The sequence below is a fragment of the Caloenas nicobarica genome, chromosome Z (assembly GCF_036013445.1).
Source record: "Caloenas nicobarica isolate bCalNic1 chromosome Z, bCalNic1.hap1, whole genome shotgun sequence".
Lineage (NCBI taxonomy): Eukaryota > Metazoa > Chordata > Aves > Columbiformes > Columbidae > Caloenas > Caloenas nicobarica.
In genome coordinates this window covers 74,354,714-74,370,883 of record NC_088284.1, presented here as the reverse complement: position 1 = coordinate 74,370,883, position 16,170 = coordinate 74,354,714, and the positions used below count along the sequence as shown (strand labels likewise).

General features: G+C 44.3%; 1 protein-coding gene across 8 annotated transcripts in view; it reads left to right on the top strand.

The window, feature by feature from the left end:
- The window catches only part of PALM2AKAP2 (PALM2 and AKAP2 fusion), a 271,664-nt gene that overhangs the window by 170,322 nt on the left and 85,172 nt on the right, over positions 1–16,170 (top strand). The window contains exon 1 of one of the 8 annotated variants that reach the window (XM_065655383.1): positions 1,068–1,122. The exons of 5 other annotated variants lie outside the window; for them this stretch is intronic. The gene's annotated coding sequence lies outside the window, so the exon portion shown is untranslated. Of the gene's footprint in view, positions 1–1,067; positions 1,123–1,338; positions 1,514–16,170 lie in introns of those variants that run through there. 2 more of the 8 variants (XM_065655382.1, XM_065655381.1) reach the window with 2 other exon arrangements.

Sequence of the window (16,170 nt, the reverse complement as noted above, 5' to 3'; positions counted from 1 at the left end):
TGCCACTGTATAAATCCATGGTTTGCCCACATTTTAAATATTGTGTATTTCTTCATGTCAAAAAGGATCTATTAGATGAGAATGAAGTTCAAGAGGGAATCAAGGATAGGTACAGAACAGTGCAATGTATGGACAGAGGTCCTCATAAGCAATCTGCAGCTCTTCAGCCAGGAGAAGAAAATGATGTAAAAGGATTACAGTGGAGGTCTGCAAACCCATGAGCAGCTCAAAGAGAAGGTTAGGAGCTGTTCCTCATCTCCATCACTAGTGGTGAGGGGATAATCAAGTTTGTATTGAAACCAAAAATAAAAGGTAGAAGTTCTTCACAGGCAGGGTGGCAGATCAAGAAAAATCCTTGCCAGAAGCACAGAATCACAGAATGGTTGGGGTTGCAAGGAACCTCTGGAGACCGTGTAGTCCAACCCACTTGCTAAAGCAGGTTCACCAGAGCAGATCACACAGGAAGGTGTCCAGGTGGGTTTTGAATGCCTCCAGAGACGGAGACTCCACAACCTCTCTGGGCAGCCTGTTCCAGGGCTCTGGCACCCCCACAGTAAACAAGTTTCTCCTCATATTCAGAGGGAACCTCCTGTGCTTCAGGCTGTGCCTGTTGCCCCTCATCCTATCGTTGGGCACCACTGGTCCCATCGTCTTGACACCCACCTTTGAAATATTTATAAATATTGATGAGATTGCTGCTCAGTGCATAGAACCTACTGTGAACGCTGAAAGGGGTCCAAGGGGATACTCAAGGCGGCCATGGAAGTCAGCTCCGCTGCATATATTTTATTAAAAAATAAACAAATAATCAGACCACACCCATAAGCCGAAAAATAAAAAAAAACCAAACAACACGCAACACCCCCCCTCCCCCCCCCAAAACAAAAAAAAACCCAAACGAACAAAACCACCACCGCCACCCAACAGCAAAAACATCCGAAACCCACGCCTCAGGAAAGCCCCGCAGCTGCCAGCGCCGAGAGCTCCCGCTCCGCACACCCCCCGCGGGCGGGCCGCGGGGCCGCGCCGCTTCCCGACGGGGCCCGGCCCCCCCGGGGCTCGGCTCCCTCCCCTCCCGCCCGCCGCGGGCACCCGTAACAGGAGAGGGCTCGTAGCCGGCCGGTAACCCGACCGCGGCGGGACGGGGAGCGCGGGGGGGATGCGCAGATCCCCCGCGCTGGGCGCATCGCCCCGCGGGACGGGACGAGGCGGGGCGGGACGGGACGGGGCGGGCGGCGGCTTTGCCCCCCTCTTCCTGGCGTCGGCGAAGGGGGCGGGCGAGGAGGGAAGGGGAGGAGGAGGAGGGGGAGGAGGAGGAGGAGGAGGAGGAGGAAGGGGGACCCGACGTGCAGGGGCTGCGCGCCGCTGGAGCAGCAGCGCGCTGGAGCGGTACCTCCGTGCGCGGGGCTGCGCCTGTGTCCGCGCGTCCTTCTGTCGGTCGGTCTGTCCGTGTGGGGGTGAGCGCTGCTCCGGGTGCGGAGAGAAGGGAAGGCGGCGGTGGCTGCGGGCTCCGGCAAGTTGTGTCTGGCCCTCGGCGGGCTCCGGGCGGGGGGAGGACGTGGTGGAAATGCCGGGGCGGTGGGAAGCAAAGCGGGGTGGGGGAGGCAAGGGGGGGGTCGGGAGAGATGCGAGGAGGCGCAGGCGAAAGGCGAGGAGGGAAGATGGAAACGCAGGGAGGGAGAGGCGAGGAGGGGAAGGGAGAATGAAAATGCCGGGAGGGGAAGAGGGAAGGGGTGATGCCGAGGGGAGGGGGTTGCTGCCCTTGCCCTCACCCCCCACACGAGACGTGCCCGCCAGCTCCGCGTCCGCGGGACCCCCCACGCGTGGGGCGGGAGGGGCTGGCGGTGCGGGGGGCCGCGGACCGCTGGGGGCTGCTGGGCAGGCCGGGGGGGCCGGGTACAGAAAGCCGGGTCTGTGTGCGCATCCCCCCGCAGGTGGGGGGCGGCTCTTCCCCCGCCTCGGCTGCGCTTTGGGGGCCCGGGGCGGGGGTCTTCGCAGCCCTCCCTGGGGGCGGCCGCTGTGCGCGGGAGCCGGCCGGGCTGGGGGGAGCGGGGAGGGGGTTTGGTAGGATCCTGAGGAGCCCGTGACGTAATTATTTTTTAATCAGCATGTTTTTTTCATGGCCATCTCAATTTTTCCTGGACTCCCCTCTTTGAACCGAAAATCTCCTGTATCTTTGTTCCAAGTCTGTCTATTTTTAGACTCCTCAGTAACAGCGAACCATGAGTTTTAAATATTTTATTTCTTTTTATTTGACTTCTGCTTAGGACCACTGCAGTGTAAACTTCTCTAACATTGGTGTCTCTTCCTGAAAAGTTATTGAAATTATTACTGAGGTGGGCAGGTAGGCAGCTACTGTGGATATCAGTGTTTTGAGTTACTGATAACATTCATCATTAGCCATAAAGAGCAGTCATCATACTGAAGTTTGTTTTCTATATTAAGACAAATCGCCTGTCAGCTCCCAAAAGATGTACATTAGGGCAATAAGTACCAGCCTAATGTTAGAAGAGATAGAACTGATCCCCCAGTTGTGATTTTACCAATGCAATAAACACGTTTTTTTATTTTGAGCTGTGATTAGCAGCTCAAAGTTCTAGTGATATCCTCTGATTCTAGCATTGTCTCATAGCTCTGGTATGTCAATTTGTATTCATGCTGTGTAAGTGTTTTGCAGAGGTTTTGCGTGTCTGACAGGGATTTATTTCACTTTCACAATTACATTTTCTGGCCTCACCAGCCTCAGGAACCCAAGGAAGGTATATATGCATCACTATCTGTGGTAGTAAGTATTTCTTTTTCCTAAAAAGTGCAAGTTATTTCCTGTATTTTTAGATCATAGCTTTTATGTCCCTGCACACAGCAGAGGATGAAGTTATTACAGCTGTAATTGTGTTGATTTAAGTGTATTCATTGTAAGTATTTCTGACCAGTTAGTATTGAGTGGTTTTTGTTCAGTTTATCTTCATTTTATATCTGAGTGCCAGTCCACTTGCTGCCCTTTGATACACTATGCCAAAGTAAGTTTGCACAAATTTAAAATATTACATACAGATATTGTCTTTAGATAACTTATACATTGTTTTTCACATTAATTTTCAAGCACCAGTCCAGAGAGTACAGACCCCAGGTGAGCTCTTAAGTAAATTAAGCCATATTTATAGATGTCTTACAATAGTGCTGATAAGTAGCAGCTGATAATTATTTTACTTCTCTGTGGATGCGCAGTACATAACTTCCCAGTCCTTTTAAATTACCCAAAACTCCTGTTGACTTCAGGCAGAGTTTTAGCTAAGTGAAGAATACAGGGTCATATGGCTTTCGGCATGAAAAGTACACCCAGCAGAATCCTGAGCAGTTTGATGTATACTTTGATCATGGGATAAGTTAATCCGTGCCTGGTTGGTCTTGTCTAAACTGCAAAACTCACTTTTGCTACTGGAAACACGTGCTGACTTAGCAAGTGCTATTGATGCTGCATTTATTGCAAGACACGAAGAGCCACATAATGCAACATCTAGAACAGTCCCTATTATTACCATTCACAGCGTGATTTTTCTCTGGTCAACGTGCTGCGGTGCTGATTCTCAGGCAGTTCTCACTTCAGCTGACAAGCGGTTGATTCATTTGTGGTCGTGAGGTAAACAGGTTTACTCAAGCTGCCAGAATTGTCTCATCTTTTTCTCACCTCCCTTTAAAAAAAGTAAAAAGCTTTGGTGGCTGTCTGTCCCTGCAGTTCGTGCTGAAGGGGCACATCTTGGGCTCAGCCTGTTGTTGGGCTGCCTGAAGTCCATCTGAAATTCTGTGTTTCTTTGATGCAACTTTTTGTTTTGTGCTTTACATTTCTAGGCTGACTCTTTGTATTTATTTCAATGCCAAACTTTACTGAAGGCACCCTAGCAAAATTCTGGACTCACGAGTCGTTGAGGAAAAGTCCTTTCAAAAACTCACCCACTAGGAGCAAGTCTATATAAATTGATATGAATATGCTTGTCATTCAAATTATCTAAGAAAAAAAAAATTGGCCTGCTTATTTATGATGATGCTCACTTACCTGAGTACTGCATTTGCTCTATAGAGTGATGTTCTTTAATTGACTGCTGACCTAGATCACTAGAGTACAGCTATATACAATTAAGTTTAATTATGAAATATAACAGCAGCACTGAACGAGTGCCAGCAAATGCAGTTATATCTATATGTAATTCTTTTTGAGCCATATGCCAAAATGGTACTTTTTCCTTTGTATCACCAATATTTTAAGTTATTTCTGCTTAAAAAATTGTCAGACTTTGGGTTGCATTGCTCTGGTAAATTAGTATTCCACATCAGTCTGTTTCATCCTTGTGAAGGATAAATAGTAATTACTTGTGGCAAGACGAATGCAGTTGAGCAAAGTCCATACTCTATGAACTCTCCTATCTGGGATTCTTCTGCTGTCAAGAACATACTTCACAGCACAGCTTGATGGAGGTGGACCTGGAGAATGATTCTGTGGCCTAGTCTTCAAGGAGGAAGCAAACGTTGTGGTCTTCCTCTGTCCTGGGGTAGGTCAATTAGAGCTGGTTTTCACCTCAGCCATCTGAAAACGAGATTTCTGGTTTGAGTTGGTAAACTACCTCTGCGGTCCAAGAAACGTGAAAGGTGCTTCCAGAGAGTTGGTCACCTAATATATCTCAGATTGGGAAGATTTTTTAGAATAGCCTAGTGGTAACCTGTCATCATAACCATTGTGGTTGACTGCAGGAATTGGCATCTCAGGGCCCTTCCAGTACCGTTTTCTGTGACCAAGTGAGAATCATGGTAAATCACTACTGAAATGTGTACAAAGCTTTGAAAAAGATGCATTGCACACAGCGGCTTTAGGAGACCGTGAACGTATCTCTCTCCTTCCTGAAAACAAGTCTCAATCCTCAGTTCAGAAGTTTCCCAGCTGTAAAATGGAACTCTTGTTTCTTCCTTTTTCATCTCTACATTGGAAGATCTTCAGGGCTATTTTACAAACTTCACTCAGGCACAGGGTGCTGAAACTGTAATTTCAGCTGCTCCTGGAAGACTCATCCTATTTTATTAAAAAATCATATTGTAACTACTGTTCAAAATTATATACTACAGAAATCTAGATTATGTCATTCCTTTTCTTGTCTCCCAAATAATCATATTCACAGTACTTGGTTATTCTGGTATTATGACAAAATGAATTAAAAAAGAGGAAGCATTTTCCATGTTAAGATTCTAGGTTAGCAATACAAATTATAGACTTATTTTTGCTGATGAATGATCTTCAGTAATCCATTACAATTGTAAATCATGCCATCCTTAATTTTAAAAAGAGATCTTTTGACTTAATAATTGATGAGTGTTCAGAGTTTCACTTTTTGTTTATTTCATGACAGTAAGATACTGGGTTTACAGGAGAAAGCAGAACTGTGCTTTCAGAGTAATTCTTCAGAAATGTAGTAAAAATACTTAAACGTAACAAGACTCAAGTGTTATATTATTTGATATGATACTTACATGCAATATACTGCAAAAGTGAGAATTTACCCTATATTTGGTTTAGCAGAGAGAATTTCTTTAATTCCCTATTAATAACAGAGAAAAACAATAAAGCATTTAAAATAGAGCAAATTCCCTTCAAAACATATGTACATCTTCAGAAGTACTTTACTTTAAAAGACCTGTGTGAGTGCTTGGGAAAACTTTGGAATGTACTACTGAATCATGAAAGTGTCCTGTTCATTTTAGAATTTTCTTTCCAGCTTTATCTAATTGACTAAAGAGATGAATCATGTTCCAGGAGAAGGTGATGTTTTCAGACATCTGGATTTTTTTTCCAGAATCCATTGATTTCACTGATCTCTTTTGTGTCTCTGAGTATCATAATTTCCCTCCTCTCCCATGTTCTTGGTGTTAAAAAGGAAAAAGAACAAAGTTTTCTGTGCGTAAGTTGCTAGATTCACATCACTCTATGTACTTTTTCAAAATGTTTTTGTATTGCTTGATATAACATCTGTTTGTATAATGTTTGCATGAATAAGGAAAGCTTTTTAAGGGTGGTAGTTCTACGAGTAAAAGCTGGCTTATGTCTGTGTCATTTATTCCCTTTCTAGCAGCTGAAGTTTAACTGTTCACTAGAGTAGTGAGAAAAACTATCTCCTGCCTTAATAATTGCAAAATACCTTTAAACTGGAGGCACATAAGAATTGTACCGGCTTAAACAGAACAAAAAAAAAAATCGACAAAAACACCAAAACCACAAACACCACTACCTCAATCACGGAGTAACTTATTAAGCATGACAGTTTGTGCTGTTGACTGGGCCTGGGTGCAAATGCAAATGCGCATGAGGACATATGCAGCTTCCTTCCTAACGGCCCTTCTCAGGGACTGATATTTGACATCACAGCTGTTATTTTTTGTCCAGTAAATCCAAGAACTCAAGTGGACATCTTGTGCCTCATTGTTTGGGGCAGCGGCACCAGCATTGATTGAGCTGAGCTTAGTAACAGCCATTTTTTCCCCAGCACTCCAGGGAAAAATGCAGCGCCATCTGTATAGGTGCTTGGAGTGCCCTGTTTCTGTGTCTCGTTGAGCGTGGAGCAAGTTTAATAGTGCCAGTTGAGAATAATTCCCTAATAAGATTGCTGATACACAACCCAGTTTCACCCATCTTTGAAAAAGCTTCACTTTTAAGAAGTTTTCTTTTATTTTAACAACTCTTCTTGGGCAGGCTTCAGGATGACAGTAGTCAAGAAATACGAACCAGCTGAAATGTACACCTGTATTAGCATCCTGCACCAAACCCCACTGTCAAACTAATTGATTCAGTATAAAGCTATTAATAAAGGTTGCAGTTTTGCCACAAGAAAAAAAAAATGGTTTTGTTAAAACAGGTGAGGTTCAACCAGCAGTTTTTGTACAAAACTTTTGCCTCTCTAGTTTTTTTCTGTTAGGAATTTATCACAGCGTTCTTGTGGCTTTGTGAGGAAGACAATGTGAAGCCAGTCTCAAATCTTTAAATATTATTCTATCAACTTTCCTCTTAAATAGGTCATTTGATTTCCAATTTTAGAGTTCCCCATTAGCTTCTACCCTGCCCCAGGAGTGAGCACAAGAAAATGGTTTTGCTGGTGGTAGTGTTGAGAACCCGCATGTTATTATGGAAAATACTATCGGTAACCCCCTAGAGTCACTTAACCTGATTTTAAAGCAGTTGAAGTACAGGCCAGGTGAAGAGGCCGTTGTGGTTTGTGCCGTGGTTTGATGTTCCAGCTGTCCCTGTGTTTTCAGTACGCATGTTGCTGGCACCGCTTGTTCTCACCAAGGAGAGGAGGACTATGGCCCACCAAAGTCTCAAGGAAGGGTTGGAGGACCAGGTGCGCGAGGAGGAGATGCAACCACAAGACTTCAAATGCGTTCAGGTCTCAATGCCGTATTGTTCCGACTGTTCACGCACCAGGGCAAGTTCCCAGCAGCGTTGTTCTAATGTGGCTTGAGTGAGACTGATCGAACCCTTCATTGTTCCTCGCTCCTGCTGGTTGCAATCGTCAAAAATTCACGCGGAGTCGTGGTCCGATTCTTTCAAGTCTTTTCCCTTTTTCTGCGTGTTTTCAGTACTTTCATGGAATCATTAGGTGGGAAAAGATCCTTAGAATCATGAAAGTCCAACCATAAAACCGTTCACAGCAATTCTGTATTTTTCTACTGTGAAAGCAGTGGAAATACTGAATATACTGAAATTGGCTTAATCAGACCAATTGTTTTGGTCATTTAGTGAGATCCAAAGAGCATAGAAGAACCTGTGCTGGCTTTAGGTGCTGTTGTTTCACCCTGCAGGAGCCTGAGACTGTTCTGCATCCATTCCGTGGTTCCACGGTGCTTCACATCACTATCTTTGGGCTGGCTGTAGTTTGTACTTCCTTTTACGCTCTTCTGGTTCCATTCCTGGCTTTGTTTAACTTAAAAATGTCAAACAGAAACATATTAGCTTCCTTCATATGTCTTCTTGTCAATGCAAGCTTATTCTTCTGCTCTGCTTCTGGAGTCCATGTGAGTCCCTTCTAAATCCTCAGTGAGCAGCAGCCAGACTTTTGGGCAATTTTTTTTGGATTTGAGTTATTTCACCTGGAATGCTTTAAAAGAACAGCCTGAAGAAGTGCCCGTTCTCCTTCTGAAAATGAGGCCTTTTAACAGCATTTTTGATGGGCACTCTCAAGAGCCCTATGCTGTGGCCTGTTTGGCTTTCTGGGGTGATATACTTGTTAAGGCCCAGATTTATGCTCATTGTAGTGTTTATCAACTTGATTAATGAGAATAGAGATGGCATGGTACCCTCAGACCAGAATGTATATTGACAGAGATTTCTAGGGAATAGTTCCCACTTTAAATTAAAAATAACTTTTAATTAGTTGACATTTTTGGCCAGGATGTATTTTAAGCCCTTAAACTTCTTGAAAATATTTTTCCATCTCATTAATTTAGAGATAGCAGCAGGGAGCTCAGGTAATTTTGAAATTTCAAGGAGGATCAGCCTTGGGGGAAAAAAAAAAGTCGCATTTGAGGTTGTCACCAGAAAGCTGACAACAGCTACTGGCATATTTATAGAGTCCTAGAGCCAGTTTGTGAAACTATTATCACATAGGCATGACTTCCCATAATTGAGTGGCAGTTTGTTCCACAGAGGTTTTGCTGATTTCTTGGAGGTGGGTGAAGGTATGACAGTGACCGATGCTATGGTTCTGTCCCAGGTCGTGTTTGTTGATTAAGCCAAACTGGAATTGACTGATACATAAGCCAACCTTTCAGAATTAGTGGAGCTGAAAGGAAGAGCCTGTGATAGAATTACCGTTTCTTGTAGGGGGATGTCTTGGCTCGTGTCTTTTTGTCAGATGTCATCAGATGCCTTCTGCTCTGAATAAAACGTTTTTAGGCTATTCTGCCTCTCTTTCATTCCCCAGGCCTCTCCATAATTCAGGGTTCTCATCTGTATAGCAGCAACGATTCGACAGCAACAATTCTTTGTTCTTGGCTCCTTGTGACATATTTGGGAAACCCAGAAGTTCAGCTCTTGGGCATGTCCTGCCTACTGTTCTTGTTGACTCTGGCAAGTCAGTGTATCCTGCTACCCTAGGTAAAGGACATGACTTCTCTGTGGCAAGATGGGTAGGTCTTGTATTAAACCATCTCCTGCTGGAAACCTGCTTTATTTCTGGAAGGAAAGGATGATAAGGCTGTTCTCTTGCGTGCTCCAAGACTGTGGATTATCACAAGCTTTTCGAAGGGAAATGAAGCCAACACCCTGTGTTCTCGGAAGTGTGTGCTGTGAAAAAAGGGACTTTCCAAGACAGCTCAAGTGGATATTGCCAGTTGATCATCAGCTGCTTGGGATGTAGATCTGTGGGGGCACAGGAGAGCATGTGCATGGTGTCATTTAAGCATTCCTCTTCCCAAGCCTCTGGGACATTTTTCTGCAGAATGGAAAATAGAATTAGGATCCCGCAGGTGCAGGTGTTACAGTGGGTGTGTCTGTCTTCATGTTAGGGACTGGTAACCACCCCAGAGGCAAAAAATAAAGGAAAAAATGCGTTAGAAAATCTCATCACATCAACAGCGTAGTTTTATTTAAAATAGTGGTGAGTGTGGAAGGAGAGTGAGAGGAGGTTACTTATGCCAGTGTTCATTAAGCTGAGAGACAGATGGCATTTAAAGCCGTGGCCAAGTTGCATTGGCCAGAAGTCTTCATCTGCAGATGACGAGAATCTGAGATAATTAAAGACTAAAGCACTTCTACCAATGTGCCGCCTTTCCCTTCACGTTAGCCTCGTGACACATGCCAGCACTCCCGCTACGGGGCATGGTTGCTGGAGGACGGCAGGGTCGGGCTCAGGTTGTGCCCCCCCCCTGTCATTTTCATGGGAGAGGTTGATTCCTCAGTGCTTTGCTCCTTGCAGACGCTTCTGCAGAAAAAAGCGTGAAACATCAGAGCAGAGGTCTGGGCTCCCGCTTTTCTCTGAGAGGGTTTGTGTCCCCCAGGCACAGGTGTAGCTGCTGGTCCAGACTGGAGGAGTGAGCAGTGAGCATCTGAACACCAAAATGCCACGTTACCTCTGTGAGTGCTCTGCCAGCTCTTTCGGCTGTTCATTCTTAGGTGCTGTGAATTTAGAAGGAATGTAACAGCAATGCACAGTGGGACAGCTGTATTTTACGGATGGGGACTGACTCTGTGGTTAAAAGGCCTCGTGTACGCGTGTGCTTTGCCCAACATCCCGCTGGCATCAGCCGTCTGTCAGAGTGCAGCTGCGTTCAGAAATGCATCATGCCATTTAAATCTTCTTCCTAGTTGATGGAGTTAATGAATACTTTAATTTCCTTGGGAGAGAGAAGGGAGGTGGGGAAATAAAAGAGGAGACACTGCAGGACTTGCAGTTCTTATTGTGGCAAATGTGAGCTTGAAATAGGGTACATTAATTTTTTAAAGAAGGAAAAAGCAACCCACTTTCATGGCAGGAGGACTTCACTTTGCTACGCATGATGCCAGGAGTTTGTAGTGCCTTGATGGTTTCATTCTTTAAGAACGTGGTGGTGGGCTCCAGCAGCAGAGGAAATCCACTGTGGTGGGTCATGTTGATAAAATTTCTCAGGCTATTCCTGGTGAGGACCTTGAGTATTTTAAGCAGCTGGACAGTATGGAAACAGGCCTCCACTCCTCTGTTGCATTTCATGTTTGGGACTATGCGATGGGTGATATGATTAAGTCTGGGTTGGTGGAACAGATTTTGTGTGTTGCTAGACATCAGTGAGCTGCAAAACAGCAAACGGTAATAATTCATGCTGTAGAACAGTATTCAAAGTTTACTTTTTCTAGTAAATTGAGATTTACTTGGATTATGTGGGCTTGGTATGAGCTTGCTATAGATGATGTAAATTTCTCCAGAGGAAAAAAGTCTCATAAAGAGACTAAAACCAAATCCTTCTTTTCTTCAGCTTACAAGAAGCCCTAAGGAATGAGTAAAGTCTTCTCTTATTTAACTGAAGAGCAGCTTCACTGATAAGAATTTTTGGCTTGTTAAGTGTTCGGGTTTTTTTGTTTTTTTCTTCTTTAAAGTTTCAGAACAACTCCTGGGCTGAAGAGTTAAAAACTAACAAAAACATTTAGATTTACAGTGTATTGTAAAGATCAGAAGAGTCTGGAAGAATGACTTCTCTGGAGCCTTTGTTGTTCTTGTTGTTCAAACGCTGAGGTTTATGCCCTTCTCTGAAAAACTCTGATAAAAGCCACCCCTCCTCTAAAACACCAAATTACTCAAACCCAAGGCCTAAGCTTTCAGTAATGCCAATGGGTATGGTTTGGCAAGAGAAGACTCGATGATTTTCCTCTGTGCCAACAAACACAGATGAACAGGGAAATATGTTATTAGTCTCTCTCAGTATTTCCTGCAGTCTGTGACAGTGTTGCCAGAGCTTCTTTGGTTTGGCTGTTGCAAAGATAACAGCAAAAAAATTAAATGTCTGTGGAGTTGCAGGGCAGGGTGCTACCTTTCCTGAAGCCTGGGGAGGAGGTGTGGAGATGAAGGTACCAACATCCCCCTGGAGCAGGTGACTCTGCTCAGGGGACTGACCAGGACATGGGCTCGGCTAGGGCAATGGTGTTGGCTCATGTCCTCGCTCAGGAGGGGCAAGCAGCTCTTGCACCAGCGTGTTGTCCATTTTGGGTTGCTCTTGCACTGCCTCTGTTTTCCCTCCCGAATGCCAACATCCCCAGTCTCTTGTACTGCAGGGCCAGCTGTCCTCTCCCTCCACCTTTAACCTACTTGTCTTGCAGCCACCTCAGAACTTCTTTCAGTGTTTTATGAGTTTCTCTTTGAAGTATTTGCTGGCGCTGGGTGTCAGGGTCCCAAACAAGAGTAAACTGTATGTATCCTAAACCCTTCCCAGCTCTGGTCACTGTCTGATCTATGTGAGGTTGAGAGGAAGGTTGATTCATTTTGTCCAGGGGAGTGCTCTGGGTGTTCAGCTGATACTGGAGGTGTCTTATAGAATCATAGAACAGAATCATAGAATGTCCTGGGTTGGAAGGGACCCACAAGGATCATCGAGTCCAACTCCTGCCCTTGCACAGGACAACCCCGCAGTTCACACCGTGTGTCTGAGGATGTTTTCCAGTCTCTTCTTGAACACTGTCAGGCCTGGGGCCGTGACACCTCCCTGGGGAGCCTGTTCCAGTGTCCAGCACCCTCTGGGTGAAGAACCTTTTCCTGATGTCCAAGCTGAACCTCCCCTGGCACATCTTCCTGCCATTCCCTCGGGTTCTGTCATTGGTTGCTAAAGAGCAGAGTTCGGCGCCTGCCCCTCCTCCTCCCCTTGTGAGGAAGCTGCAGCCGCCATGAGGTCTCCTCGCAGTCTCCTCTTCCCCAGGCTCTTCTCCAGTCTTGCTCACAGAAGCTGTGTGTTTAACATGTAACGAGGTACGTGACAGGAGCAGTAGGAGAACCCACCAGAAGGATATCAGCTGAACCGAGTTCTGCTGCCGGGTGTGCACCAGCCAGTGTCACTAACCCCGCCAGCTGCTGGAGAGTTAATACAGATGCGGTGGTGCAGCAGAGGAGAACATTTTGACTCTTGTCAGCATGACAGTCCTTCAGTCTGATTCACCACAGAATTATTCGTGTTGTACCTTAGACCTGTTTGATTGAATTACATTTTTACTCCTGAGATATTGCCTACATTTACAAAAGCCTTCCTGGAATGCAGTTACGAGGCAAGTCTTTTCACTTTGCTGATAAATTCTGCATCTGCGTTTTCAACATCGGATATGTATAGATGGCATGCATAACACTCGTCCAGAACACGAAGCCAGGAGGAGACCTTGAAGGCTTGACCTTACTGTTGATCTCCTCCCACAGTGCTGCTTCCCCTCACAGAGGGCAGACCAGGAGCAGTGCCATGGTTTTGGGGAGGAAAGCCCCAGGATCTCGCCTGACACATGCTTCTGCAGGGGTTAATGCAGGCAACCAAAAAGCACAATACATCCATGCCTTTCTGTTTCATTCTAGAGTGTTACTTTCTCTGAAACGGCTCTGAGTTACTGCATTACCACTGGTTATTTCAAAGGAAGAGCAGAGCTTCCCAAACGGGAGCAGCAGTTTGCTTATTTGCCGTCAGTGGAAGTTACCAAGAGAAGCAGCATCAGAAAGCTGCATCAGGAACAGCATTTCACTACAGAAAACCTCTTAAAGGAAATTAGTAACAGTAAAGATTTAATTTTTGTTCTTAAATACTTGCCCTTGCATGTTGCAGCATTGTTGCTGCAAGCCAATTTATTCGCAGTACTTTTTAACAACCAAAATTAAGAAGATATTTAGGAATCTATGTTAGTCCAGGCTCATAGTGGGAATGCTGCCCATGTGCTGTTATTTTCTCCTTGCGGTGATAAATTTGGCACTCTGTCAGAATGGAGTAAGCTATTTCACTACTTTTATTAATGTTATTTGGTGAAGTCATATATGCCTTTTCTCACTTTTAAATCCAAATTGGTTTGGTCTTGTGTTTATACATTGCCTGCATCTTCTGTGAGCATTGTGTGGGTACTTTTACTGAGGTTGATGGGATTTCGGATTTCTTACATGACCGACGCTTTTGCCTCTTCTTTGCCTTTCATATGTATGTGACTTTTTTTTTTCTTCTTTACAAAATTAAGTCAACCTGCTGGGATCAAACTCATTGCATAGAAGGAAAAAATGTGAGATGTTTCCTGCAAACAGTTGATGACAAAGTCATTGTACTAAAGCTTGTTGAAAAGGACCTTTTTTTTTTTTTTTTGAAGGTGGGAATAAAGGAATTTCCTCCTCCACCCTTGTGTTGTTGAGCTGTAAACTGATATTGTTGAGAGGGAAAAAAGTAGCAAGACTTTAGTTTTCCTCAGGATATTATAATGGGATTTTAGTGAAAACTTTTAAAGATACAGCTGTCAATCTAAACGTTTTTGCAATTCTATTCAGAATTGAGAAATTATTTTCTTGCTTGGTTTTAATTTTATGCAAAAGGCATGCCCTTCTGAAGATTCAGTGATTCCTCTGGCTTATTTTATAGTTCAGTAAGAATGAAATCTTTTTTACAGTGCTCTGTATGAAGCAGTTTGATAATTTTTCCAGCAGATAACTGAGTTTGCTCTGGCAAAACACTGAAACCACACAGAGTATAGTGTTGTTTTTTCTGAGGAGTATGACCACAATTTGTTTTTGTCAGTCAGTAGCAATTACGTATTTAGCATTTTGACTTTTTATTAGAGCCTTCTTAACCAAGTAAAGCATCACTGATGTCTGATACCCGCTGCAAGAAGTTCATTCCTGGTCCAGCCTGACTGCCATCAAGGGAATGGGAAAATGCTCGTTGAGGGTGGTAGTGAGGTGGGGCATATTCCATTTTTGTAGTTATCAGACAAGATGCCCAAATTCAGGTTTGACACTAGCCCTTTTTAGCTTGTGTTGAAGTTAACTTTTATTGAAGCACACACTCAGAAGCAGGGTCTGATTCCTGTGATGTCCTGAGCATTTATTTTAATTTATCAGGCTGTGAGTAGCCCCATGATCCCACCTTTTCCTGTTTTCCTTTGTACCCGCGGGATTTCTCACAGACACAAGCTGTTGCAGGAATGCAGATCCCAAGTTCTTGTTCTGACATTCCTCTCAAAACTCAAATTGTCTTTAATTTATTTCCCTGATGGTCTAGTTCCTATTACCACTCAAGTGAAATAGCAGTGATAGATTAATGCTGCTCTGAATATTATTAATAGTTCGTCATTGCAGCCCTAATTAAGATTGGAAATTGGCTTTAAGTAATTATATAAATGTGGTATAAGATACAGTTTCTGTCCCAAAATCTTAAGTAGACAAAACAGAAAATAAAGCGGATACAGCTCTTTGCTCAGTAGACAGCATTGCTACCGATAGACCCACAGGGCTGCCAAGTCCCAGCAAAGAATAAAATCATCTTGTCTCTTCGCATACTAGTTCCAGTAAAATTCAAACCTAAAACATTTCTTATTGGTTGTGATTGACAGGCTGAAGTTTCTACAAGTCATTTTTGACTCTAGGTAACAAGTCATCTCCTCTGCCACAGATGAAAAGGATGTAAAATGCGGGGTAGGTTCTTAATTTCAGCCTCCTGGGTTAATCACTGTTTCTGGACGTACTTCTACAAGTCATAACTGTATCCCCCAGGCAGGACCAGCCAGTCAGAGAAGTTTAAAGGAGCCTTCAAAGGTTACCACCTTTTTTTCCATTGCAGCAGGGCAGTATCGGGCATATTGCTTATTGCTTATCCAGACTTTTGCACTGCTATAACTGGGTATTCCTTGGTTGCAGGTGGAACAAATATTAATAGTTTAAAACCTATAGCATTTTTGGTGGTTCTGGGCTTGTGTTACTCCACCCTGAAACTGCCATGAGACGACGCCTGGGAAGTGACTGAGGAAACAGCGAGGCAGAGGCAGGGCCAAAGGAAGCTCTCACGGTCTGAGGCTGGGGTGATGTCAGGAAGAATAATTGTTTCGTACGCTTAATTGCCAGCTTGAATCATGCAACCTCAGCTGACATGGGTGGGGAGGTGGTGAGAATGCGACGTGCCACGGCTGTGCTGACTCCTGGGGCAGCGGTCACCTGCCTGCTCCCTGGGTTTTGGCCTACCATGGAAGTTGTGAGGACCATATAAGCGTGGGCTGATTCAAAGCCCCTTCGATTTGCTAGCTTGGACCGCGGCTCAGCCGCCATATGTGGTGATAATCAAAGCAGAATGGGAGTTTGTGGCTCTATCCCATTTCAGTGGAGCTATGGTAGGGAAAGCTTTCAAATCTGCGGTGGCCTCTCTAGAGGCACATCGGATAACAGTGACTTAGCAAGACCTTGTACTTAGTTCTTGCGGCTTTCCTGAAGCATGTCTGTTGTCTGCCAGATGCTTTGATGTGTTCAAGAGGAGTTTAAAGGAATATGGCATGTTAAGTTCAAGGCATTGCTTTTAGTACAAAAGCTGTAGAATATCATCTGTATCCTGCAAAAAACATGAATGTGAGCAAGTAAAAGCAAACAAAAGTTAGCCTTTTAGATATTTTGTGTTCTCAAATTGGTGTATTTTAGTTACCTTACTTGCATGTACCAATAGGTCAACTAAATA